Raw genomic sequence first — 27,703 nt, forward strand, 5'->3', positions numbered from 1 at the left:
CAGTCTGAAGCTCTGCCCATGAGGCTGGGAGTTCGATCCCAGCAGTCGGCTCAAGGTTGACTCAGCCTTACATCCTTCCGAGGTCGGTAAAATGAGTACCCAGCTTGCTGGGGGGTAAATGGTAATGACTGGGGAAGGCACTGGCAAACCACCCCGTATTGAGTCTGCCATGAAAACGCTGGAGGGTATCACCCCAAGGGTCAGACATGACCCGGTGCTTGCACAGGGGATACCTTTACCTTTACCACAGAAAAGGTCCTCTCTTGAATACCTACTAAACTAGAATCTTTATTTGGTGGGACAGGTAGAAGGGTGTCTTGTGATCTTAAGTTCTGGGTAGGAACTTATGGGAGAAGACAGATCGGACACAAGCAAGATAGGGCTTTTACGTGTCTTTCTCCAGACTACAGAGATCAGTTCCCCTGGAGAAAATGGCTCTTCAACAGACTACGAACTTCCATCATGACCGTGGGAATATACAAGCAGAAGTTTGTTTATATAGAACCGTCTATTTTGCTCTGTCTCCAAAAGAATCCTAAGGCAGACACCTGAACCCCGCAAAGGCAGCACAGAAAGACCCTCCTCAACGTGGGGGATGACGACACAATGCTGAAGTCAAGGGCGGTTTCCTTCCCTCCCCATCCCCAAAACCCCACCCCATTCCAGCTGCCAGCCCTGCTCTAAGCAATGAACCCCTTCCTTCCGATTTATTCCTGGCTGCAAGGTGGGAGGAGAGAGGAGACGGCAGCCGTCGATGGTTCTTTTCCTATTACAGCCCCCCCTCCTCCAAATCAGCCACCCCACGCAACAGTCTGCTAATTCAGCCCCTTTGGGCTAATTGCTCCTCATTACAGGTTTTGGAGCCATGCATGATGGGCCTGCCGGGGTTCCTTTCTTAATCGGCGGCTAATTGCTTGTCCCGTGCATGCACAGAAATATACCCCTGCAGGCCTACACACTGAGAGCTGCTGTGTGGGCAGGAGTCCTCTAGGGAAAACTACATGCGGCAGATTCAGCGCGGCGAGAACCGAACCAGGGTGGACAGCTACGTTCCTCGCAAAAAAAAAAAGGGGGGGAATCTGGCAGGGTGGATCGCCCCTCCCCCAAACCTGGAAGGCTCTGGAGGGAGGACTTTAGTTTAATTTATTTGATTTTTAGCCCTCCACTCCCAAAAAGGTTCATGGCGGGTTACAACAGATAAAATCCCCAAAATAAAAGATTACCCCTAAAAATATACAATCCACATTTTCCTATCCAGTGTCCAAGATATAATGCGGCGACGTAAAAAACAACTACCCCCCCTAAATACCACCTCCGGGGGGTGGACAAGGGAGTTCAGATCTCAGGCTGCCAGTAGAGTGATCCAGGAGGGGGGTCCAGATCTTCCTTAGCGTGCCAGCCTCAAACCTAGACCTGGGCAGAGTCTGCACTTACTTTCTTTATTCCATTGTCAATCCTGTTGAATTCAGATCGCTTTGAACTCAAGTCTTCTTCTCCCCCCCCCCTCCCCATTGAAACAGGAAAGGTGAGTAGCAGGGTACCTCAGGGTTCGGTGCTCGGCCCGGTACTTTTTAACATATTTATTAATGATCTAGATGAGGGGGTAGAGGGACTACTCATCAAGTTTGCAGATGACACCAAATTGGGAGGACTGGCAAATACTCCGGAAGATAGAGACAGAGTTCAACGAGATCTGAACACAATGGAAAAATGGGCAAATGAGAACAAGATGCAATTTAATAAAGATAAGTGTAAAGTTCTGCATCTGGGTCAGAAAAATGGAAAGCATGCCTACTGGATGGGGGATATGCTTCTAGGTAGCACTGTGTGTGAACGAGACCTTGGGGTACTTGTGGATTGTAAACTAAACATGAGCAGGCAGTGTGATGCAGCGGTAAAAAAGGCAAATGCCATTTTGGGCTGTATCAACGGAGGCATCACATCAAAATCACAAGATGTCATAGTCCCATTGTATACGGCACTGGTCAGACCACACCTGGAGTACTGTGTGCAGTTCTGGAGGCCTCACTTCAAGAAGGACATCGATAAAATTGAAAGGGTACAGAGGAGAGCGACGAAGATGATCTGGGGCCAAGGGACCAAGCCCTATGAAGATAGGTTGAGGGACTTGGGAATGTTCAGCCTGGAGAAAAGGAGGTTGAGAGGGGACATGATAGCCCTCTTTAAGTATTTGAAAGGTTGTCACTTGGAGGAGGGCAGGATGCTGTTTCTGCTGGCTGCAGAGGAAAGGACACGCAGTAATGGGTTTAAACTTCAAGTACAACGATATAGGCTAGATATCAGGAAAAAGTTTGTCTCAGTCAGAGTCGTTCAGCAGTGGAATAGGCTGCCTAAGGAGGTGGTGAGTGCCCCCTCACTGGAAGTCTTCAAGCAAAGGTTGGATACACACTTTTCTTGGATGCTTTAGGATGCTTAGGGCTAATCCTGCTGTCAAACGTACAGAAAACTCACAACAGGCTTCTTAATTAAAGAAAGCTTTATTGGAAATGTACTATACGCTAAGGACTGAAAAGTCAAATCTGACCAGAGCTCAGATTTGCCTCTGCTTATCAATACAATTCTCCCGCCCAAAACTTGACAGTTCCCAAGGGAGGGGAGACAAGAGAAAAGACATATGTGTAAGAAAAACAGGAATACATTCTCACAACCTTGAGGAGGTGACAACAATCCCGGGAGCCCACAACATGTGATAAGGTTAACATAACAAACTATTCACTTTTATGACTAGCAAGGATACAGGACCTGGAGCAAGCAGGCGCCAAGCAATATAAAACAATATAACTGACATGGAAGAACTCAAGCTAATTTATGACAGAGATTCTACAATCCTGACACCTGCGTTGAGCAGGGGGTTGGACTAGATGGCCTGTATGGCCCCTTCCAACTCTATGATTCTATGATTCTATGATTCTTCTGCACGTGGTTAGGGAGGCTCAGAGGGGGGGGAGGCAAGCCTCTTTCTTTCTTTTCTTGGAGGGGAGGGGGAGAGGATCGAAAAAGGCAGTGGAGGGAGGAAAAATCCAGGACCGACAGAAGCTGAGAGAAATTAGGGGCAAGCATGTCACATGACCAGGTGTAGCCTATCAGAGGTTCTCTACCACGGAACTTTCTTTCCCAAGCTGGATATTCAGGATAAAAAGCAGTCTGAGATATCGCACAATAAAGGTAGGGTCACTCCGGAACAATCCTTCTTGCTGCAGAAGGAAAATTAAAACCGCCCAAAATCCAAACAGAAATTGCATTCTGTGTAGAGGGCAGGGACTGAATCGATCTGGGGTTGGAATAAAAGCTCCATGCAGTTTACACCCTGGCGGAAGAGCTCCGTCTCGCAGGCCCTGTGGAACCCCAAAACTTCCCGCAGGACCTGTAGAGCATTGGGCCCCATCGAGGTCCCTGTCATCCAACCCCACATCTCCGGGAGTTTCCAAACCTGGATCTGGCAACCCAATACCCCCCCCCTTCCATCTCTAGGCAGTGGCCAAGGAGAACCTGTTTGCCCTATCCACTGTCCCCCCCACCCCCCAAAAAAATATTTAATCAAGAAATGCAACTGACTCTGCAAGAGACCCAAATAGCTTGGAACATTGATGCCCCTTTTTCCTATTCATCTGCCAGCTGCAGCGAACAGCACCGGCCTCTAGAATGCCAGCCCCCCCAGCAGACCCCCTGCCCCGAATTTCGACGCTGCTTCTTCGCCGTGCCTCTATAGCAACTTCCCAAGCTTATCTCGCTCGGGGTAGAAGCCGCTGGGTCCTGTGCAAACGAAGCTCGGGCTTATTAAAGCTGACTGAACAGCCCACACAGCTGTCTTAACAAAATGCGGGTCACGCCGTAGCTGTTTGACAGCCCCCACCCCACCCCACCTCGACAAAAAGCAGCTTGCCGATGAAGGGAAGGGGGGCGTTACGCGCACCGCCAGCCGCAGTTATCAGCTGCAAACAGGTGGCACTTTTATTCATGTGCGAGGCGTGCGCCATGTGCAAACACTCCAGAAATAAAACGTGTCGCGTTTTTTTTTTTTGCAGGACGGCGGGGCTCGCTGCTGATTATCTATTTCAAACAAGGCTGAGTTATTGCCGTGCTTTGCTCCTCGCCGGGGACGGGAGGGGATGCGCCGGGCCTCCCCGCCTTTCCGAAGGTGACCTTTCTCATCAATCGCCAGGCGTGGAAGGGCGGGAAAGGAAGAGGTTTTCGGCCGGGGAAAGCGGCCAGAAGTAACACACGCTCGAGACAAAACTGGCACTTATGAACTGGGCCATGGGTCCATCAAAGTCAGAGCTGTTCTACTCCAGGGGTGGCCAAACTGTGGGCTCTCCAGATGTCCATGGACTACAGTTCCCATGAGGCCCTGCCAAGCAGGGCCTCATGGGAATTGTAGTCCATGGACATCTGGAGAGCCACAGTGTGGCCACCCCTGCTATTCCATGGGACCCCAATACATGAGAGCCAGTTTGGTGTAGTGGTTAGGAGTGTGGACTTCTAATCTGGCATGCCAGGTTCGATTCTGCGCTCCCCCACATGCAGCCAGCTGGGTGACCTTGGGCTCGCCATGGAACTGATAAAACTGTTCTGACCGGGCAGTGATATCAGGGCTCTCTCAGCCTCACCCACCCCACAGGGTGTCTGTTGTGGGGAGAGGAAAGGGAAGGCGACTGTAAGCAGCTCTGAGCCTCCTTCGGGTAGAGAAAAGTGGCATATAAGAACCAACTCCTCCTCCTCCTCCTCCTCCTCCTTCTTCTTCTTCTATAGGGGCAGCACGATGCCCACCAGTACTTCCTATGGAAATGTGAACCATTGATGAGGCGCGGACTTGCACAGGAGCCAAAACGTCAACTCTTTTCATTTTGCATAACTGCACTAACTGACAGACACTGGAGGATAGAACCATAGAGTTGGAAGGCGCCATGTAGGCCATCTAGTCCCACCCCCTGCTCAGTGCAGGATCAGCCTCCAGCATCCAGGAGAAGGATCTGTCCAGCCGCTGCTTGAAGACGGCCAGGGAGGGGGAGCTTCCCACCTCCTTAGGAAGCCCCTTCCACTGCTGAACTACTCAGAAAAAAAAATCCTGGCATCTAGCCGGTATCAATCTTGAGAACCCAAAAATGGTCAACGCACGGGAAATGAACTTAATGTCCATCTGACACTGTGAACAGCCGCTCCCACAAACCTGGAAGGCTGAACTGGATGGAACACAATTTTTAAAAATATATAATACTACTATTTATTAATCAAATAAAAAAACAACGTTTTTTCATAGCATCAATAAAATCAACCCATGCAAACATACTTATGCCTCCACTGACCAGATGCGTTTCGGTGTTACTGCCTTTATCAGTGGTCAGGCATCAAATAAAACCATCATATGTTAAATATGCAATAAATACTGTAATTGTTATGGCCAGTTGGCTCCTTTACATTAAAAGATATATTCAGGACACTCTGTGGAACAAAATAAATCTATTTTAGACCTCTAATATTTCAAAAACAGGCCCTGGTCAAGGAAAGCCCTTTCAGGATCCAGTAAGTGTCTTGAAATCAGGAGATGCTGCAATTGTGTCTAGCCAGTACCATTCTACATGCATTTTAAACTACAGGTCATAGAATAAAAGAATAACATAGTTGGAAGGGACCTCCTGGGTCATGTAGTCCAACCCTATGCAGGACACTCACCCCCCTATCGCTCCTTCCACCCCCTTGAACCTTCCCAGAATCAGCCTCTCCATCAGGTGGCTCTCCAGCCTCTGTTTAAACATCTCCAAAGATGGAGAACCCACCTCCTCCCGAGGAAGCCTGTTCCACTGAGGAACTGCCCTAACTGTCAGGAACTTCTTCCGGATGTTTAAACAGAATTTCTTTGAATTAATTTCATCCCATTTGTTCTGGTCTGTCCCTCTGGGGCAAGAGAGAACAACTCTGCTCCATCCTCTACATGGCAGCCTTTTAAATACTTGAAGATGGTTATCAGATCCCTTCTCAGTCGTCTCCTCTCCAGGAGGAGAGGTCCTCTCCTCTGCTGCCAACAGGAGCCTTTCCCTGCCTTCCTCCAAATGTCCACCTTTCAGATACTTAAAGACAGTAATCCTGTACCCTCTCAGCCTCCTTTTCTCCTGGCTGAACATTCCCAATTCCCTGTCTGCACAGGGCTTGGCCCCCAGGCCCCAGATCATCCCCACTGCTCTCCTCTGCACCCTCTCAATTTTGTCCACATTCTTTTTTACATTTTTTATTGAAAGTTTTACACAACTGCAAAAAAGACACAAAACCTATAAAACACTGCCAGCAACACCACTGCTATAACCCCCCAAAACAAATAATAATAAAGACACCTCCCCCAATAACCAAAAAACACACAATAACAAAAAAACACACATTTAGAAAAGACCTCCAGCCATCTACAAAACAGGTTCTCAAGTTTTCGAATACCACATGCACAAAAAAATAGTATTGGAAATCAAAATTTCACAATTAAATTCTGTCCACATTCTTTATGAAGTGAGGCCTCCTTAGTCAGTGTGGAGTTCCCACTGCTGAGAAATTCTCAGAGGTCTGCAGGGTGCCTCCCCTTTGTGAAGGGGAAGGAGCTAAGCAGAGATGTGGTTCCATAAAATCGACCCTTCAAAAAATCCATTTCCTCCAGGGGAAATGATCTCTTGTCGGCCCAGTGGTCAGTTGTAATAACAGGTGATTCTCCAGCTTCCACCTGGAGTTTGCCAAAGAGTGATGGTCAATCGAGCCAAAAAGAATCGACAATGGCAGTCCGATAAACAGATTTATTCTATTAGGGCATGATTCTTTCAAAGAACATGCAGAAAACCAAACTCCAGATTGAGTCAGACAGAACAGGTACCTAGGCTTATAACCTTATTACCTCGATTTTCGGAAATCACCCTTTTTCTACGGCTGCATTCTTTCATTTACGTGAAAGAGAGAAGCCAATTAGCCGAGGCGATGTTTCGAGAGAATAAATCAAAGAGAATATTTTTGGAACCAACCATTATACATTAAACGAAAGAATACGGCCATTGAGTAAAGGGTTACATCCTAAACTGAAGCAATAAACCAAGGTACCCATTCTGGCTGACTTAATCTGGATTTTGGTTTTTCTGCATGTTCTTTGAAAGAATCACACCATAATAAGAGACTTTGTGGATTTTTTGAATGTCTGTTTATTGAACTGCCATTGTCGATTGTCTTTTTGGCTCCCACCACATGCAGGCTGGGAACACCTGAGCCTCCCTGCAGCCTTGGCCAACCCCCTTTTTACACAGCGTCTGCCCTGATGGATGATCAAATATGAGGCATGAAGAACCGAGACACGGTCAACCAGAAACGGCTCATTAAACAAACATGGCAACAGTTAAGTAAATAAGATAACAGAAAACTGGAGCAGAATTAACTGAGGGAGAGATCATGAGGATATCAGAAGAGCCCTGCTGGGTCAGACCAGGGGTCCATTCAGTTCAGCCTCCTGCCTCACACAGAGGCCAACCAGCTCCTCTGGAGGGCCAAGAACAGGGCAGAGAGGCCGAGGCCTTCCTAAGGACATCAGGAGAGCCCTGCTGGGTCAGACCAGGGGTCCCTCCAGTCCAGCCTCCTGTCTCACACAGGGGCCAACCACTTCCTCTGGAGGGCCAACAACAGGGCAGAGAGGCCGAGGCCTTCCTAAGGACATCAGGAGAGCCCTGCTGGGTCAGACCAGGGGTCCCTCCAGTCCAGCCTCCTGTCTCACACAGGGGCCAACCACTTCCTCTGGAGGGCCAGCAACAGGGCAGAGAGGCCGAGGCCTTCCTAAGGACATCAGGAGAGCCCTGCTGGGTCAGACCAGGGGTCCCTCCAGTCCAGCCTCCTGTCTCACACAGGGGCCAACCACTTCCTCTGGAGGGCCAGCAACAGGGCAGAGAGGCCGAGGCCTTCCTAAGGACATCAGGAGAGCCCTGCTGGGTCAGACCAGGGGTCCCTCCAGTCCAGCCTCCTGTCTCACACAGGGGCCAACCACTTCCTCTGGAGGGCCAACAACAGGGCAGAGAGGCCGAGGCCTTCCTAAGGACATCAGGAGAGCCCTGCTGGGTCAGACCAGGGGTCCATTCAGTTCAGCCTCCTGTCTCACACAGGGGCCAACCAGCTCCTCTGGGGGGGGGGTTGCAACAACAGGGCAGCCTTTCCCAGAAATTGGATTAATGGTGATAGTACTAATGAAGAGAACCCAGGTGGGAAAATAGCTACATGGAGATCAGTGCCAGCTAGATATCGGAGGGGGGGGGGGTCACAGTCTGAGTAGTTCAGCCGTGGAAGGGGCTGCCTAAGGAGGTGGGGAGCTCCCCCTCACTGGCCGTCTTCAAGCAGGGGCTGGACAGATCCTTCTCCTGGATGCTTGAGGCTGATCCTGCCCTGAGCAGGGGGTGGGACTAGATGGCCTGCATGGCCCCTTCCCCCTCTAGGAGTCTATGATCCTAATTAAGGGGATAATGTATTATGCGGTTTGTAACCTCAAGGTGCTCTAGAAGAATAAAGCCCTTTCTCTCTCTTTCTGCTTCCGCATCAAAGGCAGAGGCTTCTCCAGCCACACTGGGACACTTTGGCCAAGCCCAAGCCACTGACACCGACGGCGTCACCTAAAACCAGGTCTGCCCTGCAGGAGACACCCGGGGTGGGGTGAAACACAATTGTTCCTCAACACCTGGCAGCCGGGCAAAGTACGGCACAGACTGTCCTTTCCTGGAAGGGCGTCGCACGCCTAATTAACAAACACTGTTTATTTCTGTGAGTGGCACTGCAGGGGGGGCATATCCCTGATGCTAAGGTGACACCTGGAAAACAAGGTGCAGATTTTCACCTCCGTTCACTGGGCCTCTTGCCAGTTTTCGGATCAGCAAGTCCCTGTGAATCAGGACTGAGCGACGGCAAACAACCCTCTAGAGCAGGGGTAGTCAAACTGCGGCCCTCCAGATGTCCATGGACTACAATTCCCATGAGCCCCTGCCAGCATCCGCTGGCAGGGGATCGTGGTAAATGTAGTCCATGGACATCTGGAGGGTCGCAGTTTGACAGGGGCAGGCAAACTGTGGCCGTCCAGATGTCCATGGACTACAATTCCCATGAGCCCCTGCCAGCATTTGTTGGGAATCATGGGAATTGTAGTCCACGGACATCTGGACGGCCACGGTTTGCCCACCCCTGCTCTAGATATATGAGACGTCTAGAGAAGATCCACAGTGTGGTGGATTCTAATCTGGAGCACCAGGTTTCATTCACAACTTCTCCTCCACCTAAAGCCAGCTGGGTGACCTTGGGCCAGTCACAGTTCTCTTAGAGAGGTTTACTGACCTCCAGGTGGGCGTCTCGAGACCTCCTGGATTTCCAAGCATCTGGCATCTGTTCCCGTGGAGAACAATGGCTCCTTCGGAGGACAGACTGTGGATATAATACCCTCCAAAGCAGCCGTTTCCTCCAGGAGAACTGATACCGGAAGCCTAGAGATCTGGGAGGTCTCCAGGCCCCACCTGGAGGCTGGCAACCGGAATAATAAAGACTAACCACCTTCAAAAGCCGCCCGGCAGCCGCTTTTCCTGAGAAACCGGGCCTCTCTCAAGGTTGAGTATGTTTCCTTGGCTACCTGCCTAACCTCCATTACGCCAGGAAGCAACGAAGAGCTGCCAAACAAAATGTTTTCGGCTTAATCAAACCTTGCCCTTTTAATAGGCACAGACTTGCCCATCTGCAGACCACAGTGCCCCGACGAGACATGCAGGGGCAGCCGGGGGGGGGGGCATGGAAAGACCTGGCTTCCCCTTGACCTACAAATATTTACCTGTCTCACCTTCAGGCACCCTCCTCAGATAACAGATTACGCAAGAAGAAGAAGCAGGCTGAGATGCCCCTCACATTGACGCTACTGCCTCTTTTCCTGGCTTGTGTGGGGGTTTTGTCAGGAATTGTCAATCGGTTACAACAAGAGCGATTTCGGCAGAGGGAGGCCGAGGAAAAGGAGATATTTCCCCTCAATCTCAGTCCCTTACGCGCTTAAAGATTCGTGGCTACTGGCCATGGCGACTAAAGGGAACCTTCATGTTCGGAGGTACTAGGCCTCTGAATCCATGCCAGGGGGCAATATGGGGAGAGGGCCTCAGGCTCTATGTTCCATAGCTGGCCCACCAGAGGAACTGGTTGGTCTATGTGTAAGACAAGATGGACCTTCATTGGTCTCATCCAGCAGGGCTCTTCCTATGTTCTTCTCAGGGGAAGACCTCAGCCTCTAAACCCCGTTGCTGGCCCTCCGGTGAACAACTGGACAAGATGAACCACTGGTCTGATCCAGTAACGCTCTTCTCATGTTCTAATGAAGGACCCTGCCTCTATGCCCTGATGCTGATCATCTAGAGGAACTGGTTAGCCACAGTGTGAGACAGGATGCTGGACTAGATGGACCACTAATTTGATCCAAAAGGCCCTTAGAATCATAGAATCATAGAGTTGGAAGGGGCCACACAGGCCATCTAGTCCAACCCCCTGCTCAATGCAGGATTAGCCCTAAGCTTCCTAAAGCATCCAAGAAAAGTGGGTATCCAACCTTCTTATGCCCTAATGAAGGCCTTGGCCTCCATATCCTGTTGATGATCCATGTAATGGCGGTGTGCCCTAGGAAGGCGACAAGGCAGAAGACAGCAAAGGTAAGTGCCACAATCACACGATACACACATCAAGTTACCAGTTTGGTGTAGTGGTTAGGAGTGCGGACTTCTAATCTGGCATGCCGGGTTCGATTCTGCACTCCCCCACATGCAGCCAGCTGGGTGACCTTGGGCTCGCCACAGCACTGATAAAGCTGTTCTGACCGGGCAGTGATATCAGGGCTCTCTCAGCCTCACCCACCCCACAGGGTGTCTGTTGTGGGGAGAGGAATGGGAAGGCGACTGTAAGCCGCTTTGAGCCTCCTTCGGGTAGGGAAAAGCGGCATATAAGAACCAACTCTTCTTCTTCTTCTACGGAATCAAACCCTCAGTATTGTCTATTGTGACAGGCAGGCGCTTGTCAGGGTCTCATGCTGAGCTCTTCCAAAAATTCTCCCCCCTTGCTCGGTTAAGTGCCAATGCAGAAGACAGAACCTGAGGCCTTCTCCATGCCAAAGAGCTGTCCTCTTTGAGAGGACAGTTTGGTGTCAGTTTGGTGTAGTGGTTAGGAGTGCGGACTTCTAATCTGGCATGCCGGGTTCGATTCTGCGCTCCCCCACATGCAGCCAGCTGGGTGACCTTGGGCTCGCCACAGCACTGATAAAACTGTTCTGACCGAGCAGTAATATCAGGGCTCTCTCAGCCTCACCCACCTCACAGGGTTCTGTTGTAGGGAGAGGAATGGGAAGGCAACTGTAAGCCGCTTTGAGCCTCCTTCGGGTAGGGAAAAGCGGCATATAAGAACCAACTCCTCTTCTTCTTCTTCTTCTACCGCTGAGCTTTGGGCATGCCCTGATACAAATACCGAGATGCCAATGCACTTCATTTTTTAATAAACGTAACATGTGACCGGTCAGTCCTAGAGGAGATCAGCCTTGCCTGCTCCTTAGAAGGCCAGATCCTGAAGATGACACTCAAATACTTTGGCCACCTCATGAGAAGGAAGGACTCCCTGGAGAAGAGCCTAATGCTGGGAGCGATCGAGGGCAAAAGAAGAAGGGGACGACAGAGAATGAGGTGGCTGGATGGAGTCACTGAAGCAATAGGTGCAAACTTAAATGGACTCCGGGGAATGGCAGAGGACAGGAAGGCCTGGAGGATCATTGTCCAGGGGGTCGCGATGGGTCGGACACGACTTTGCACCTAACAACAACATGTGAAGGAGGGATGACTAGAATCTGTCCCCTTTTTTATCTTGCCCTGCCCTTGCCCAGTTCTCTGCTCTTCCATTTTCACAACAAACCTTGGAGGTATCCTGTAGGCAGAGCTGTGAAAACCAGCCTCCCTAATCCTGGTCCAACACTCTAACCCAGCCATTCTCAGCTTTTTTTACCACTGAGAAACCCCTGAGACATTCCTCAGGGTTCAAGAAACCCCAGAAGGGGCGCCATCGTGCAGAATAGGGTTGGGAAGCAGAGCCATGGACACGCCCACCCATGGCCCCTCCCCCTCCCCTCCAGGCCCATCATTGTTGGGAGGGGCAAGTGGGTGAGTTGACATGACGATATATGGTCAATATCACCCAATAAACGTTTAACACATTTTTAAAAATAAATTAAAAAAAATAAAACAGTCTACGGAGAGTGGCGGGAAATAAGTCGAATGAATGAATGAATGAATGAATGAATGAATGAATGAATGAATGAATGAATGAATGAATGAATGAATGAATGACACCCACTCAGGAAACCCTTCCAGGGCCAACAAGAAACCTCAGGGTTTTATGAAACCCTGGTTGAGAAAGCCTGGTATAACCAATGGCTCTTCGGAGAGCGATAACATGAGATTGCATTTTAGGTTCACCAGAAGTGCGCTCCCCTTGAGCACAGAAACGCAGCACTGGCAGGAACCACAAGGGTCATCTAATCAGAATCCGAAGAGCCCACCCAGGGCCATCCAGTCCAACAACCCCACACAGACACACACACCTTCTCAAGGAACTAAGCATCCCACCCTCCTGACAGGTGCTCATCCAATCTCCTCCTAAAAACTGGCAACTAAGGAGACTCCACCATCCTCTGAAGCAGATTCCATCGACAGACAGGCCTCAGTGTCAGAAAATGCTTTCTGATACTTAAGTGGAACCTCCTTTCCTGCAATGTGAACAAATTGCAAGAAGAAGAGTTGGTTCCTATATGCAGCTTTTCTCTACCCGAAGGAGGCTCAAAGCAGCTTATATTCACCTTCCCTCTCCTCTCCCCACAACAGACACCCTGTGAGGTGGGTGAGGCTAAGAGAGCCTTGAGATTACTGAAGAAGAAGAGCTGGTTCTTATATGCCGCTTTTCTCTACCCAAAGGAGGCTCAAAGCGGCTTACAATCACCTTCCCTTTCCTCTCCCCACAACAGACACCCTGTGAGGGAGGTGAGACTGAGAGAGCCCTGATATTATTGAAGAGTCGGTTCTTCTGAAAAGCATGCCTACTGGATGGGGGATACGCTTCTAGGTAACACTGTGTGTGAATGAGACCTTGGGGTACTTGTGGATTGTAAATTAAACATGAGCAGGCAGTGTGATGCAGCGGTAAAAAAGGCACATGCCATTGTGGGCTGTATCAATCATAGAATCATAGAATCATAGAATCATAGAATCATAGAATCATAGAATCATAGAATCATAGAATCATAGAATCATAGAGTTGGAAGGGGCCATACAGGCCATCTAGTCCAACCCCCTGCTCAACGCAGGATCAGCCCAAAGCATCCTAAAGCATCCAAGAAAAGTGTGTATCCAACCTTTGCTTGAAGACTGCCAGTGAGGGGGAGCTCACCACCTCCCTAGGCAGCCTATTCCACTGCTGAACTACTCTGACTGTGAAAAACTTTTTCCTGATATCTAGCCTATATCGTTGTACTTGAAGTTTAAACCCATTACTGCGTGTCCTCTCCTCTGCAGCCAGCAGAAACAGCATCCTGCCCTCCTCCAAGTGACAACCTTTCAAATACTTAAAGAGGGCTATCATGTCCCCTCTCAACCTCCTTTTCTCCAGGCTGAACATTCCCAAGTCCCTCAACCTATCTTCATAGGGCTTGGTCCCTTGGCCCCAGATCATCTTCGTTGCTCTCCTCTGTACCCTTTCAATTTTATCTACGTCCTTCTTGAAGTGAGGCCTCCAGAACTGCACACAGTACTCCAGGTGTGGTCTGACCAGTGCCGTATACAATGGGACTATGACATCTTGTGATTTTGATGTGATGCCCCTGTTGATACAGCCCAAAATGGCATTTGCCTTTTTTACCGCTGCATCACACTGCCTGCTCATGTTTAGTTTACAATCCACAAGTACCCCAAGGTCTCGTTCACACACAGTGCTACCTAGAAGTTTATCCCCCATCCAGTAGGCATGCTTTTCATTTTTCTGACCCAGATGCAGAACTTTATACTTATCTTTATTAAATTGCATCTTGTTCTCATTTGCCCATTTTTCCATTGTGTTCAGATCTCGTTGAACTCTGTCTCTATCTTCCGGAGTATTTGCCAGTCCTCCCAATTTGGTGTCATCTGCAAACTTGATGAATAGTCCCTCCACCCCCTCATCTAGATCATTAATAAATATGTTAAAAAGTACCGGGCCGAGCACCGAGCCCTGAGGTACCCCGCTACTCACCTCTCTCCAGTCTGATGAAACACCATTGACAACAACTCTTTGAGTGCGGTTCTCTAACCAATTCCCTATCCACCTAACTATCTGAAAACTATCAACAGAGGCATCACATCAAAATCACAAGATGTCATAGTCCCATTGTATACGGCACTGGTCAGACCACACCTGGAGTACTGTGTGCAGTTCTGGAGGCCTCACTTCAAGAAGGACGTAGATAAAATTGAAAGGGTACAGAGGAGAGCAACGAAGATGATCTGGGGCCAAGGGACCAAGCTGCTATGAAGATAGGTTGAGGGACTTGGGAATGTTCAGCCTGGAGAAAAGGAGGTTGAGAGGGGACATGATAGCCCTCTTTAAGTATTTGAAAGGTTGTCACTTGGAAGAGGGCAGGATTCTGTTTCTGTTGGCTGCAGAGGAGAGGACACGCAGTAATGGGTTTAAACTTCAAGTACAACGATATAGGCTAGATATCAGGAAAAAAATTTTCACAATCAGAGCAGTTCAGCAGTGGAATAGGCTGCCTAAGGAGGTGGTGAGCTCCCCCTCACTGGCAGTCTTCAAGCAAAGATTGGATAAACACTTTTCTTGGATGCTTAGGGCTAATCCTGCGTTGAGCAGGGGGTTGGACTAGATGGCCTGTATGGCCCCTTCCAACTCTATGATTCTATGATTCTTATATGCTGCTTTTCTCTACCCGAAGAAGTCTCAAAGCGGCTTACAATCGCCTTCCCTTTCCTCTCCCCACAACGGACACCCTGTGAGGGAGGTGAGGCTGAGAGAACCCTGATATCATGGCTCGGTCAGAACAGCTTTATCAGTGCCATGGCGAGCCCAAGGTCACCCAGATGGTTGCATGTGGGGGAGAACAGAATCAAACCCAGCTCTCCAGATTAGAAGTCTGCGTTCCTAGCCACTACACCAAGCTTCTCCCTCCTCTCCCCACAACATACACCCTGTGAGGTGGGTGAGCCTGAGAGAGCTCTGAGAGAACTGTGAGTTGCCCAAGGTCTCCCAGCTGGATTCATGAGGAAAAAGAGCTGATTTTTATACCACACTTTTCACTACCCAAAAGTATCCCAAAGTGGCTTACAAACACCTTCCCCTTCCTCTCCCCCCTAAACAGACACCCTGAGAAATAAATGGGACTGAGAGAGCTCTGAGAGAACTGTTCTGCGAGAACAGCTCTATGAGAACTGTGACCAGCCCAAGGTCACCCAGATGTGGAGGAACGAGAAATCAAACCCGGTTCTCTGGATTAGAGGCCGCCGCTCTTAACCACTACACCAAACCGGCTCTCAAAGGAAGGAACGTTTGGAATAAATGACTTACCCGGGTTCTTTCATTCTGAGCAGCTGAAACATAAACCAACAAGCAACCAAACCTTGGCACGCCCTACCAAAGAATAAAGAATCCCCGAGAGTCTTTGCCATTCCCAGAGGGCAGATTTTGTGCATCTCTCAAGAGATCCCTGTTTTCTCAGCTCTGCGGTAGAGCCCTTCAGGACCAAACCAAAGGGAGCTGTCTCCCCAGGGCTTAGCGTGGGGAGTGGCCCTTTCTCTCTCCTCCGTATTGTCCCAGAGGAAGCAGGAAACTCCGTAGAGTCTGTAAATATGTGACTGGCCCCAGAGGAATGTGAGCAGAAGTGGCCGGACTCGTTTCCCCTAAAAGCTGTCAATAATCACCTCTCTTCACTGTGCCAAAGGGCTTCAAAAGGACACCTGGATACTCCCTAGGTGACTCAAATCATTAGCTCCTTCTACACCGGAGGACATCTTTTTCCTTCTCTGCTTAAGGAGAAGAGCAGCAGATCATACGCTCAAGATGTCCCTTTGCCAAGATGTTATTTCCTTCCCCACAGGTTGCCTCAAGACACCTGCCGTGAATAATCCTGAACCACTGGAATGGCAATCCCCCTAGGAGATGCCCACTGACATAGAATCATAGAATCATAGAGTTGGAAGGGGCCTCCTGGGTCATCTAGTCCAACCCCCTGCACTATGCAGGACACTCACATCCCTATGGCTCATCTACTGTCACCTGCCACCCCCTTGAACCTTCACAGAATCAGCCTCTCTGTCAGATGGCTCTCTAGTATTTCATGGTGCTCCATTTATTCTTGACGTGTGTGGGGGGAATCCAGACGACCACGCCCTCGGAGCAAAGGGATTTGGGGATACTCAGCCTGGAGAAGAGGAGGTTAAGAGGAGACAGGGTGGCTCTCTTGAAGTATCAGAAAGGTTGTCACTTAGAGGAGGGCAGGGAAAGGTTCCTGTTGGCAGCAGAGGAGAGGACCCACAGGGATGGGTTTAAACTATGTGGGGAATGATATTGGCTAGACGCCAGGAAAAATGTTCACAGCAGCGGCTGGACAGATCCTTCTCCTGGATACTCCATTCCACTGCTGAATAAGACTCATAGAAAAATAGAGTGGGAAGGGGCCATCCAGGCCCTCTAGTCCCACCCCCTGCTCAATGCAGGATCAGCCTCAAGCATCCAGGAGAAGGATCTGTCCAGCCGCTGCTTGAAGACAGCCAGTGAGGGGGAGCTGAACAACTCAGTCTGTGAAACAAGTCTATCAGTAGCTACTAGCCACGGCAACTCAAGGGAACATTCACATTCAGAGGCACGAATCCTCTGAATCCTAGAGCCAGGAGGCAACATCAGGCGGAAGACTTCATCTCTATGCCTTGTTGAAGGCCCTCAAGAGGAACAGACTGACCACTGCGTGAGATAGGATGCTGGACTAGATGGGTCGCTGGTACGTCTTATGGTTCTCATCCCCCTTGGAAACCTTTTATGGCAATTCCTATCCTCAAGATTCCAAGAGAATTCCAAAATTCCACGACCCTTTCCCAAAATTCCAACCGCACCTATGGGTTCATCATGGTCGTTCACCTCTGCGCTCCAATGACACATCTCTCCAACAGCCTGGAGCGCTACAGGATTGCAAAGAAAAAGGACGAATGCATGGACCTCACCTTAAGATGAAAGCATCTAACTAACTAACGGCTAACTCGGAGAGCCTTCCCTCAATGCAAGAGGCATTCGAGTGGATCGAGTGGGATGCAAACGCATAGCTCGCCGGTCTCCAAGGACACTTTAACGGCATTCAAATCATCCAGCTTTGAGCTTGCGGTGCCTTAAGTGGCATTCCTACAATGTGGGGACAGAACGATCCCAGGTTCCTCTCTGAGCAATTGGCACGCCACCTTGCTCTTGGTGGGTGGAGCAGAAATGCCAGGGCTCTCGGCCTCTCAGCGTGGCTTATGAGATGATTTCCTGCTCGCTGTGCAGGAAACCAAATAAGGGGACAGAAAGAGAGAGAAATGGCCCATTGCATTTGTAAGAAGAAGACGAGCTGCTTTTTACAGCTTGCATTTCACTATGCGAATGACTGGGAGTGGCTTATGAACACCTTTCCTCTCCCCACAGCAGGCCATCTTCTGAAGAAGAAGGAAAAGAGCTTTTCACTACTACAGGACTGTTATGAGGATGCCGTGCAGGAGAGGAGAATGAAGAAAGGTACTTTGGGTCCCGGGGAGGGCAGTAAAGATATTCCATGATTACTAGTGAGAGAGTCACATTCACGGATGTTTGAATTCCACAGACCAAAGGGCCATCTCTTCCCTGTTGCCCTCTTCAAGGCTGCAAATGGTACAGAATTTGAGATTGAACATCTGTAAGGAGTAACCCTGCAAACTTAAATGGACTCCAGGGAATGGACAGGAAGGTCTGGAGGATCATTGTCCATGAGGTCGCGATGGGTCAGACACGACTTCGCACCAAACAACAACAAATGAGTAACCTGTGGAAGAGGATGGGCTGCCTCCTTCCCACCTACCCCCATCTCCCAAAGGGCAGGGCAGGCAGGAAACTCCATGAGGGGTGAGGTGCCTACTTAATGCCACCCCCATCTCTTAAAAGCTGTGCCAGGCTGGGAAGGTTTGGGGTGGCTGCCTTCTTCCCACCCCCCTCATCTCCCAAAGAACAGGCAGGACAGGTAATGCTGTGGGGGGTGGGCTCCATCCTTCCCATCCCCCATCTCCCAAGGACCAGGCTGGGTGGAGAAGACTGCTGGATCCCCCCAGCCCCTCTGAGGAGGAAGAGGGTGGGGGAAAGCAGAGTACTCTGACGGCCAACTGCAGGTCCATGGGGAGGTGTTGTGAGTCTTAGAGAAAAAGCCTTACCAAGAGCTCCCAGCTTCATCTAAGCCTGAGCTGGATGAGTGCTTAATTCAGCCAGATGTTGAACCAGCAGAGAGCTCTGACCAGCAGGAGGGAATGGGGCTGCAGACAAACCAGGGCTTAGATACCAAAGTTGTTGCAGGAGCTCCTCATTCCTCTGCCCAGCCATTAGCTGCAGCACCCTACCTTGTCAGCCCACAGATGGGGATGGAGGGTGGGAAGAGGATGAGGATAAAGAGACTTACCAACAGCAGAGCCTTTCAGAGAGACAAGGCCCTCTTCCACCCAGCAAGCATCAGGAAGAGGAAGAAGAAAACAGATAAGCCCCATGATTGGCCCTGATTGGCAGAATGCTCTCCCTATTGGTGGCACACCCCCAGGGAAGTCCAATCAGGTAGTGAGTGAATTGTCTGCACTCAAATTTAACTGATCAGCCCTCATTGGCAGAGCACAATTTAAACTGATTGGTTCTCATCAGCAGAGTGCTCTCTCCCTATTAGTGGCAAACCCCCAGGGAGGGCTAATCAGGCAGGGAGTGAGTTGCCTGCAGGCAATTTGAACTGATTAGCCCTGATTGGCAGAGTGCTTGTCTCAGTTCTTTTAGTGCTGTTCTGACTGAACAGTCCTGTCAGAGCTCTCTCAACCTCACCTACCTCACAGGGCATCTGTTGTGGGGAGAGGAAGGGAAGGTGATTGGAAGCCGCTCTGAGACTCCTCCTGGTAGTAAAAAACGGGGTACAAAAACCAACTCTTCTTCTTTCTTCTTCTTCCAAAAGATTTGTGTTAGCTTTGTTGGGGCAGAGATCTGTACCTCCGCCCCATCCTTGCTGTGATCTTCCTATATTTCCAAATCTACCTTTTCTGGGTTTTTTGCTCTATTTGGGACTCTTGCCTGCTCCCTTGGAGCATTGTGTTCTATTGGTTGAGGGGTCTTGGATCTCATCAAGAATTCGGCCTTTTGGCAAGCTATGGATTAAATCAGTCAATAAAATGAAATGGAAGCAACCCACTGAGGTCGGCCAGCTCTGGGTGGGGAGAAAACCTGAAGCTCTGAGTGGGTGGAAGGGAGGGACCTCAGCTGGCTATAATGCCCAAGAGCTGGCTATAATGCCCACCCTCCGAAGCAGGCCGTTTTTTCCAGAGCAGCAGATCTCTGGGGATCCCCATAATCGTGGAAGACTTCCAGGGCCCACCTGGAGGCTGGCAACCCGAGAGCCCCCTGCAAACCAGCCACAAGGGGCTCCGAACATTCCGAAGGAGATGCTGGGTGGGAGGTCAATCTGTCCTTAAAGCTGCAGGGCACAGAAGACAGGCCAGCTGGGGTCCTGGACACGTAGAGGCCGTCTTTTCAATGCCTGCATTCGTCGAGAGTCCCGTCTTGCCTCTGAGACCAACGAAACTGAGGAACGTTAGACTCAGCAATTCAGTATTGAAGCCATCTGCCTCTCTTGGAGGGCGGCCACGGCCTTCCCTCCCCGTCCGCGAAGAACGTATCGGAAATCGATTCCCGAGCTGTTCATTTGATCTCCCAGGGGCGCCCGGGCAAACTGATACATTGCAAGCTTCTCCAAGGAAAATCGACGGCTCTTCCGGGCCCCAAGACGGCCGCTGCGTTCGGCAAACCCGCTCGGCGGTTCCGTTGAACTGGAAGCGCCAAAATGACGTTGCCTAGGCAACCGTTTCCTCTGTTGTCCCTCTTCCGAAAAAGATGTTTGATTTTTTTACACACACACACACACACACACAAATACACATGGCGCAGTAGCTTCTTTGAAGATCACCACACCGATGTTTAAAAATAGACGTTTGACATTTAACAGGGGGGCAAAGAAACAAGAACGCTTTTTTTTCTTTTCTTTTTTGCAATCTGGTTAATGGTTGACAAACAAGAGTACGATAGTTCTTGGGCAAAAAAAGAAAGTATTCATTTCCTCCTCACACAAACAAACCTTTCAGTAGAGCCAAGTTCAGAACTGTTCTTCTTAAAGCCCTAAAGAAGGCCTCAGCTTCTCGGCCCTGTTGTTGGCTGCCTGAAGGGACTGGTTGGCCCCTGTGTGAGACGGGAGGCTGGACTGGAGGGACCCCTGGTCTGACCCAGCAGGGCTCTCCTGATGTCCTTAGGAAGGCCTCGGCCTCTCTGCCCTGTTGCTGGCCCTCCAGAGGAACTGGCTGGCCCCGGTGTGAGACAGGAGGCTGGACTGGATGGACCCCTGGTCTGACCCAGCAGGGCTCTCCTGATGTCCTTAGGAAGGCCTCGGCCTCTCTGCCCTGTTGCTGGCCCTCCAGAGGAACTGGCTGGCCCCTGTGTGAGACAGGAGGCTGGACTGGAGGGACCCCTGGTCTGACCCAACAGGGCTCTCCTGATGTCCTTAGGAAGGCCTCGGCCTCTCTGCCCTGTTGCTGGCCCTCCAGAGGAACTGGCTGGCCCCTGTGTGAGACAGGAGGCTGGACTGGAGGGACCCCTGGTCTGACCCAGCAGGGCTCTCCTGATGTCCTTAGGAAGGCCCCGGCCTCTCTGCCCTGTTGCTGGCCCTCCAGAGGAACTGGCTGGCCCCTGTGTGAGACAGGAGGCTGGACTGGATGGACCCCTGGTCTGACCCAGCAGGGCTCTCCTGATGTCCTTAGGAAGGCCCCGGCCTCTCTGCCCTGTTGCTGGCCCTCCAGAGGAACTGGCTGGCCCCTGTGTGAGACAGGAGGCTGGACTGGATGGACCCCTGGTCTGACCCAGCAGGGCTCTCCTGATGTTCTTAGGAAGGCCTCAGCCTCTCTGCCCTGTTGCTGGCCCTCCAGAGGAACTGGCTGGCCCCTGTGTGAGACAGGAGGCTGGACTGGAGGGACCCCTGGTCTGACCCAGCAGGGCTCTCCTGATGTTCTTAGGAAGGCCTCAGCCTCTCTGCCCTGTTGCTGGCCCTCCAGAGGAACTGGCTGGCCCCTGTGTGAGACAGGAGGCTGGACTGGAGGGACCCCTGGTCTGACCCAGCAGGGCTCTCCTGACGTTCTTAGGAAGGCCTCGGCCTCTCTGCCCTGTTGCTGGCCCTTCAGAGGAACTGGCTGGCCCCTGTGTGAGACAGGAGGCTGGACTGGATGGACCCCTGGTCTGACCCAGCAGGGCTCTCCTGATGTCCTTAGGAAGGCCTCGGCCTCTCTGCCCTGTTGCTGGCCCTCCAGAGGAACTGGCTGGCCCCTGTGTGAGACAGGAGGCTGGACTGGAGGGACCCCTGGTCTGACCCAGCAGGGCTCTCCTGATGTCCTTAGGAAGGCCTCGGCCTCTCTGCCCTATTGCTGGCCCTCCAGAGGAACTGGCTGGCCCCTGTGTGAGACTGGAGGCTGGACTGGAGGGACCCCTGGTCTGACCCAGCAGGGCTCTCCTGATGTCCTTAGGAAGGCCTCGGCCTCTCTGCCCTGTTGCTGGCCCTCCAGAGGAACTGGCTGGCCCCTGTGTGAGACAGGAGGCTGGACTGGATGGACCCCTGGTCTGACCCAGCAGGGCTCTTCTGATGTCCTTAGGAAGGCCTCGCCCTCTCTGCCCTGTTGCTGGCACTCCAGAGGAACTGGCTGGCCCCTGTGTGAGACAGGAGGCTGGGCTGGAGGGACCCCTGGTCTGACCCAGCAGGGCTCTCCTGATGTCCTTAGGAAGGCCTCGCCCTCTCTGCCCTGTTGCTGGCACTCCAGAGGAACTGGCTGGCCCCTGTGTGAGACAGGAGGCTGGACTGGATGGACCCCTGGTCTGACCCAGCAGGGCTCTTCTGATGTCCTTAGGAAGGCCTCGGCCTCTCTGCCCTGTTGCTGACCCTCCAGAGGAACTGGCTGGCCCCTGTGTGAGAGAGGAGGCTGGACTGGATGGACCCCTGGTCTGACCCAGCAGGGCTCTCCTGATGTCCTTAGGAAGGCCTCGGCCTCTCTGCCCTGTTGTTGGCCCTCCAGAGGAACTGGCTGGCCCCTGTGTGAGACAGGAGGCTGGACTGGATGGACCCCTGGTCTGACCCAGCAGGGCTCTTCTGATGTCCTTAGGAAGGCCTCGGCCTCTCTGCCCTGTTGTTGGCCCTCCAGAGGAACTGGCTGGCCCCTGTGTGAGACAGGAGGCTGGACTGGAGGGACCCCTGGTCTGACCCAGCAGGGCTCTCCTGATGTCCTTAGGAAGGCCTCGGCCTCTCTGCCCTGTTGCTGGCCCTCCAGAGGAACTGGCTGGCCCCTGTGTGAGACAGGAGGCTGGACTGGATGGACCCCTGGTCTGACCCAGCAGGGCTCTCCTGATGTCCTTAGGAAGGCCTCGGCCTCTCTGCCCTGTTGCTGGCCCTCCAGAGGAACTGGCTGGCTCCTGTGTGAGACAGGAGGCTGGGCTGGAGGGACCCCTGGTCTGACCCAGCAGGGCTCTCCTGATGTCCTTAGGAAGGCCTCGCCCTCTCTGCCCTGTTGCTGGCCCTCCAGAGGAACTGGCTGGCCCCTGTGTGAGACAGGAGGCTGGACTGGATGGACCCCTGGTCTGACCCAGCAGGGCTCTCCTGATGTCCTTAGGAAGGCCTCGGCCTCTCTGCCCTGTTGCTGGCCCTTCAGAGGAACTGGCTGGCCCCTGTGTGAGACAGGAGGCTGGACTGGATGGACCCCTGGTCTGACCCAGCAGGGCTCTCCTGATGTCCTTAGGAAGGCCTCGGCCTCTCTGCCCTGTTGCTGGCCCTCCAGAGGAACTGGCTGGCCCCTGTGTGAGACAGGAGGCTGGACTGGATAGACCCCTGGTCTGACCCAGCAGGGCTCTCCTGATGTCCTTAGGAAGGCCTCGGCCTCTCTGCCCTGTTGCTGGCCCTCCAGAGGAACTGGCTGGCCCCTGTGTGAGACAGGAGGCTGGACTGGATGGACCCCTGGTCTGACCCAGCAGGGCTCTTCTGATGTCCTTAGGAAGGCCTCGGCCTCTCTGCCCTGTTGCTGGCCCTCCAGAGGAACTGGCTGGCCCCTGTGTGAGACAGGAGGCTGGACTGGATGGACCCCTGGTCTGACCCAGCAGGGCTCTTCTGATGTCCTTAGGAAGGCCTCGGCCTCTCTGCCCTGTTGTTGGCCCTCCAGAGGAACTGGCTGGCCCCTGTGTGAGACAGGAGGCTGGACTGGAGGGACCCCTGGTCTGACCCAGCAGGGCTCTCCTGATGTCCTTAGGAAGGCCTCGGCCTCTCTGCCCTGTTGCTGGCCCTCCAGAGGAACTGGCTGGCCCCTGTGTGAGACAGGAGGCTGGACTGGATGGACCCCTGGTCTGACCCAGCAGGGCTCTCCTGATGTCCTTAGGAAGGCCTCGGCCTCTCTGCCCTGTTGCTGGCCCTCCAGAGGAACTGGCTGGCCCCTGTGTGAGACAGGAGGCTGGGCTGGAGGGACCCCTGGTCTGACCCAGCAGGGCTCTCCTGATGTCCTTAGGAAGGCCTCGCCCTCTCTGCCCTGTTGCTGGCACTCCAGAGGAACTGGCTGGCCCCTGTGTGAGACAGGAGGCTGGACTGGATGGACCCCTGGTCTGACCCAGCAGGGCTCTCCTGATGTCCTTAGGAAGGCCTCGGCCTCTCTGCCCTGTTGCTGGCCCTTCAGAGGAACTGGCTGGCCCCTGTGTGAGACAGGAGGCTGGACTGGATGGACCCCTGGTCTGACCCAGCAGGGCTCTCCTGATGTCCTTAGGAAGGCCTCGGCCTCTCTGCCCTGTTGCTGGCCCTTCAGAGGAACTGGCTGGCCCCTGTGTGAGACAGGAGGCTGGACTGGATGGACCCCTGGTCTGACCCAGCAGGGCTCTCCTGATGTCCTTAGGAAGGCCTCGGCCTCTCTGCCCTGTTGCTGGCCCTCCAGAGGAACTGGCTGGCCCCTGTGTGAGACAGGAGGCTGGGCTGGAGGGACCCCTGGTCTGACCCAGCAGGGCTCTCCTGATGTCCTTAGGAAGGCCTCGGCCTCTCTGCCCTGTTGCTGGCCCTCCAGAGGAACTGGCTGGCCCCTGTGTGAGACAGGAGGCTGGGCTGGATGGACCCCTGGTCTGACCCAGCAGGGCTCTCCTGATGTCCTTAGGAAGGCCTCGGCCTCTCTGCCCTGTTGCTGGCCCTCCAGAGGAACTGGCTGGCCCCTGTGTGAGACAGGAGGCTGGGCTGGATGGACCCCTGGTCTGACCCAGCAGGGCTCTCCTGATGTCCTTAGGAAGGCCTCGGCCTCTCTGCCCTGTTGCTGGCCCTCCAGAGGAACTGGCTGGCCCCTGTGTGAGACAGGAGGCTGGACTGGATGGACCCCTGGTCTGACCCAGCAGGGCTCTCCTGATGTCCTTAGGAAGGCCTCGGCCTCTCTGCCCTGTTGCTGGCCCTCCAGAGGAACTGGCTGGCCCCTGTGTGAGACGGGAGGCTGGACTGGATGGACCCCTGGTCTGACCCAGCAGGGCTCTCCTGATGTCCTTAGGAAGGCCTCGGCCTCTCTGCCCTGTTGCTGGCCCTCCAGAGGATCTGGCTGGCCCCTGTGTGAGACAGGAGGCTGGACTGGATGTAGGGGTGGGGAATCACACCGGGCTCTCCACATTACAGTCGGTCGCTGTTTAACGGCCACACTGGCTCTCTGACGAGTGTGGTCTACTCTGACCGGAAACTGCCCTCCAGGTTCTCCTCTCCGACTGCTGGACTTTTTTCACCCTGGAGATGCTGGGCATCGAACCTGCGGCCTTCCGCATGCCAAGCAGATGATCTCCCACTGGGCCACGGCCCCTCACCATTGTTGCCGGCCTCAGAACTGCACCTATCAGAAGAGCTTTTAGCCATGATTAGAAAGCCAGTCTACGTTTCGAAAGGCTTGCGTCATCGGCCATTGATCTTCTTCTTCAGCAACAGAAGAGAAGTCGAGCTGCTCCGGTCGATACAAAGATGCTTTGCTGGGCAGCGGGAGAGCTCTCCTCGTCCGCAGAGGGGCCATCCCTCTTGCTGGGAGCTGACCCACCGTCGCCCTAGGTTTATCGCGTTCCGGATTCGACCCGCTTGCAATTTACGGGAAAAGCCAGACGACCTTGACCAGACGAGGCCTTCCAATTTAGCCTCCCCGACGTAGCGTCGAGGGGAGTGATCTAATGCCCCCCAGAGGGGCTAGAGTAAGTGCTCTGCTTCCTGACGGCTGGCCTCGCGTTTCCTTCCAGGCGGTCGGTGGGGCAGGTCCGATTTCGATGCCGATCGATCCGTCCGCGCTCCGGAAGGGCTGGGGACCGAATAACTACAAGTGTTGCATCTCCCTCTAGTGGTGGGATGGTGGCACTGCTGGAGCGGAAGGCCTTTCCTGTTTCTCCATGCGTCTCCCCATGGTGGGAAGCACCGCAGAGTCGCAGCCGACTTGCGGCAACCCTATAGGGCAGGGGAGGCCAAATGGTGGCTCTCCAGATGTCCATGGACTACAGTTCCCATGAGCCCCAGGGACTCCACGGCATGGCAGTTAAAAAGAAGTAGAGCATCACAGAGTGGGAAGGGGCCCTACAGGTCATCTAGTCCCACCCCTGCTCAGTGCAGGATCAGCCTCAAGCATCCAGGAGAAAGATCTGTCCAGCCTCTGCTTGAAGACCGCCAATGAGGGGGAGCTCCCCACCTCCTGAGGCAGCCCCTTCCACTGCTGAACTAGACTCCCAGAATCCTAGAGTGGGAAGGGGCCATCCAGGCCATCTAGTCCCACCCCTGCTCAGTGCAGGATCAGCCTCAAGCATCCAGGAGAAGGATCTGTCCAGCCTCTGCTTGAAGACCGCCAATGAGGGGGAGCTCCCTACCTCCTGAGGCAGCCCCTTCCACTGCTGAACTAGACTCCCAGAATCCTAGAGTGGGAAGGGGCCATCCAGGCCATCTAGTCCCACCCCTGCTCAGTGCAGGATCAGCCTCAAGCATCCAGGAGAAGGATCTGTCCAGCCCCTGCTTGAAGACGGCCAGTGAGGGGGAGCTCCCCACCTCCTTAGGCAGCCCCTTCCACTGCTGAACTAGACTCCCAGAATCCTAGAGTGGGAAGGGGCCATCCAGGCCATCTAGTCCCACCCCTGCTCAATGCAGGATCAGCCTCAAGCATCCAGGAGAAGGATCTGTCCAGCCACTGCTTGAAGACCACCAGTGAGGGGGAGCTCCCCACCTCCTGAGGCAGCCCCTTCCACTGCTGAACTAGACTCCTAGAATCCTAGAGTGGGAAGGGCCATGCAGGCCATCTAGTCCCACCCCCTGCTCAGTGCAGGATCAGCCTCAAGCATCCAGGAGAAGGATCTGTCCAGCCGCTGCTTGAAGACGGCCAGTGAGGGGGAGCTCCCCACCTCCTTAGGCAGCCCCTTCCACTGCTGAACTAGACTCCCAGAATCCTAGAGTGGGAAGGGGCCATCCAGGCCATCTAGTCCCACCCCCTGCTCAGTGCAGGATCAGCCTCAAGCATCCAGGAGAAGGATCTGTCCAGCCACTGAGGGGGGATATTCCACCTTCTTAAGCCTGTTCTACCACTGGACTATTCCGACTGTGAACATTTCCCTCCTGAAAGCTAGCCTGTCCCATTCTACACGTATTCTAAAGCCATTACTCTGGGCCAAAAAAATTGCTCCCTGCCCTCCCCCAACTGACAAACCTTTCAGATACTTCAAGGGAACCATCCTGTCCCTTCTCCAACTCCTCTTCTCCAGTCCCTAAGCCTTTCCTTTGTCCCCAGGTCCCGGACCATCCTCATCACCGGCTTGGTGTAGTGGTTAGGAGTGCTGACTTCTAATCTGGCGAACCGGTTTTGATTCCCCGTTCCCCCAATTGCAGCCAGCTGGGTGACCTTTGGTTTGCCACAGCACTGATAAAGCTGTTCTGACCTAACATAATATCAGAGCTCTCTCAGCCTCCCCTCCCTCACAGGGTGTTTGTTGTGGGGAGAGGAAAGGGAAGGCAAATGTAAGCTGCTTTGAGACTCCTTCGGGTAAAGAAAAGCGGCATATAAGAACCAATTCTTCTTCAGAACCAGTTTGGTGTAGTGGTTAGGAGTGTGGACTTCTAATCTGGCATGCCTGGTTCGATTCTGCGCTCCCCCACATGCAGCCAGCTGGGTGACCTTGGGCTCGCCATGGCACTGATAAAGCTGTTCTCACCGAGCAGGAATATCGGGGCTCTCTCAGCCTCACCCACCCCACAGGGTGTCTGTTGTGGGGAGAGGAAAGGGAAGGCGACTGTAAGCCGCTTTGAGCCTCCTTCGGGTAGAAAAAAACAGCATATAAGAACCAACTCTTCTTCTTCTTTAGTAATATC

At 52.8% G+C, this 27,703-nt stretch overlaps 1 protein-coding gene across 2 annotated transcripts in view; it reads right to left on the minus strand.

Annotated features, from left to right (window-relative positions):
* SYT16 (synaptotagmin 16) overlaps positions 1-27,703 on the minus strand; it is a 110,632-nt gene that overhangs the window by 67,856 nt on the left and 15,073 nt on the right. Inside the window, exon 1 of one of the 2 annotated variants that reach the window (XM_077323913.1) lies at positions 15,622-15,868. The exons of the other annotated variant lie outside the window; for it this stretch is intronic. The gene's annotated coding sequence lies outside the window, so the exon portion shown is untranslated. Of the gene's footprint in view, positions 1-15,621; positions 15,869-27,703 lie in introns of those variants that run through there. 2 annotated transcript variants of the gene reach the window in all.

This window comes from Paroedura picta, chromosome 2, assembly GCF_049243985.1.
Source record: "Paroedura picta isolate Pp20150507F chromosome 2, Ppicta_v3.0, whole genome shotgun sequence".
In the NCBI taxonomy this organism is placed as follows: Eukaryota; Metazoa; Chordata; class Lepidosauria; order Squamata; family Gekkonidae; genus Paroedura; species Paroedura picta.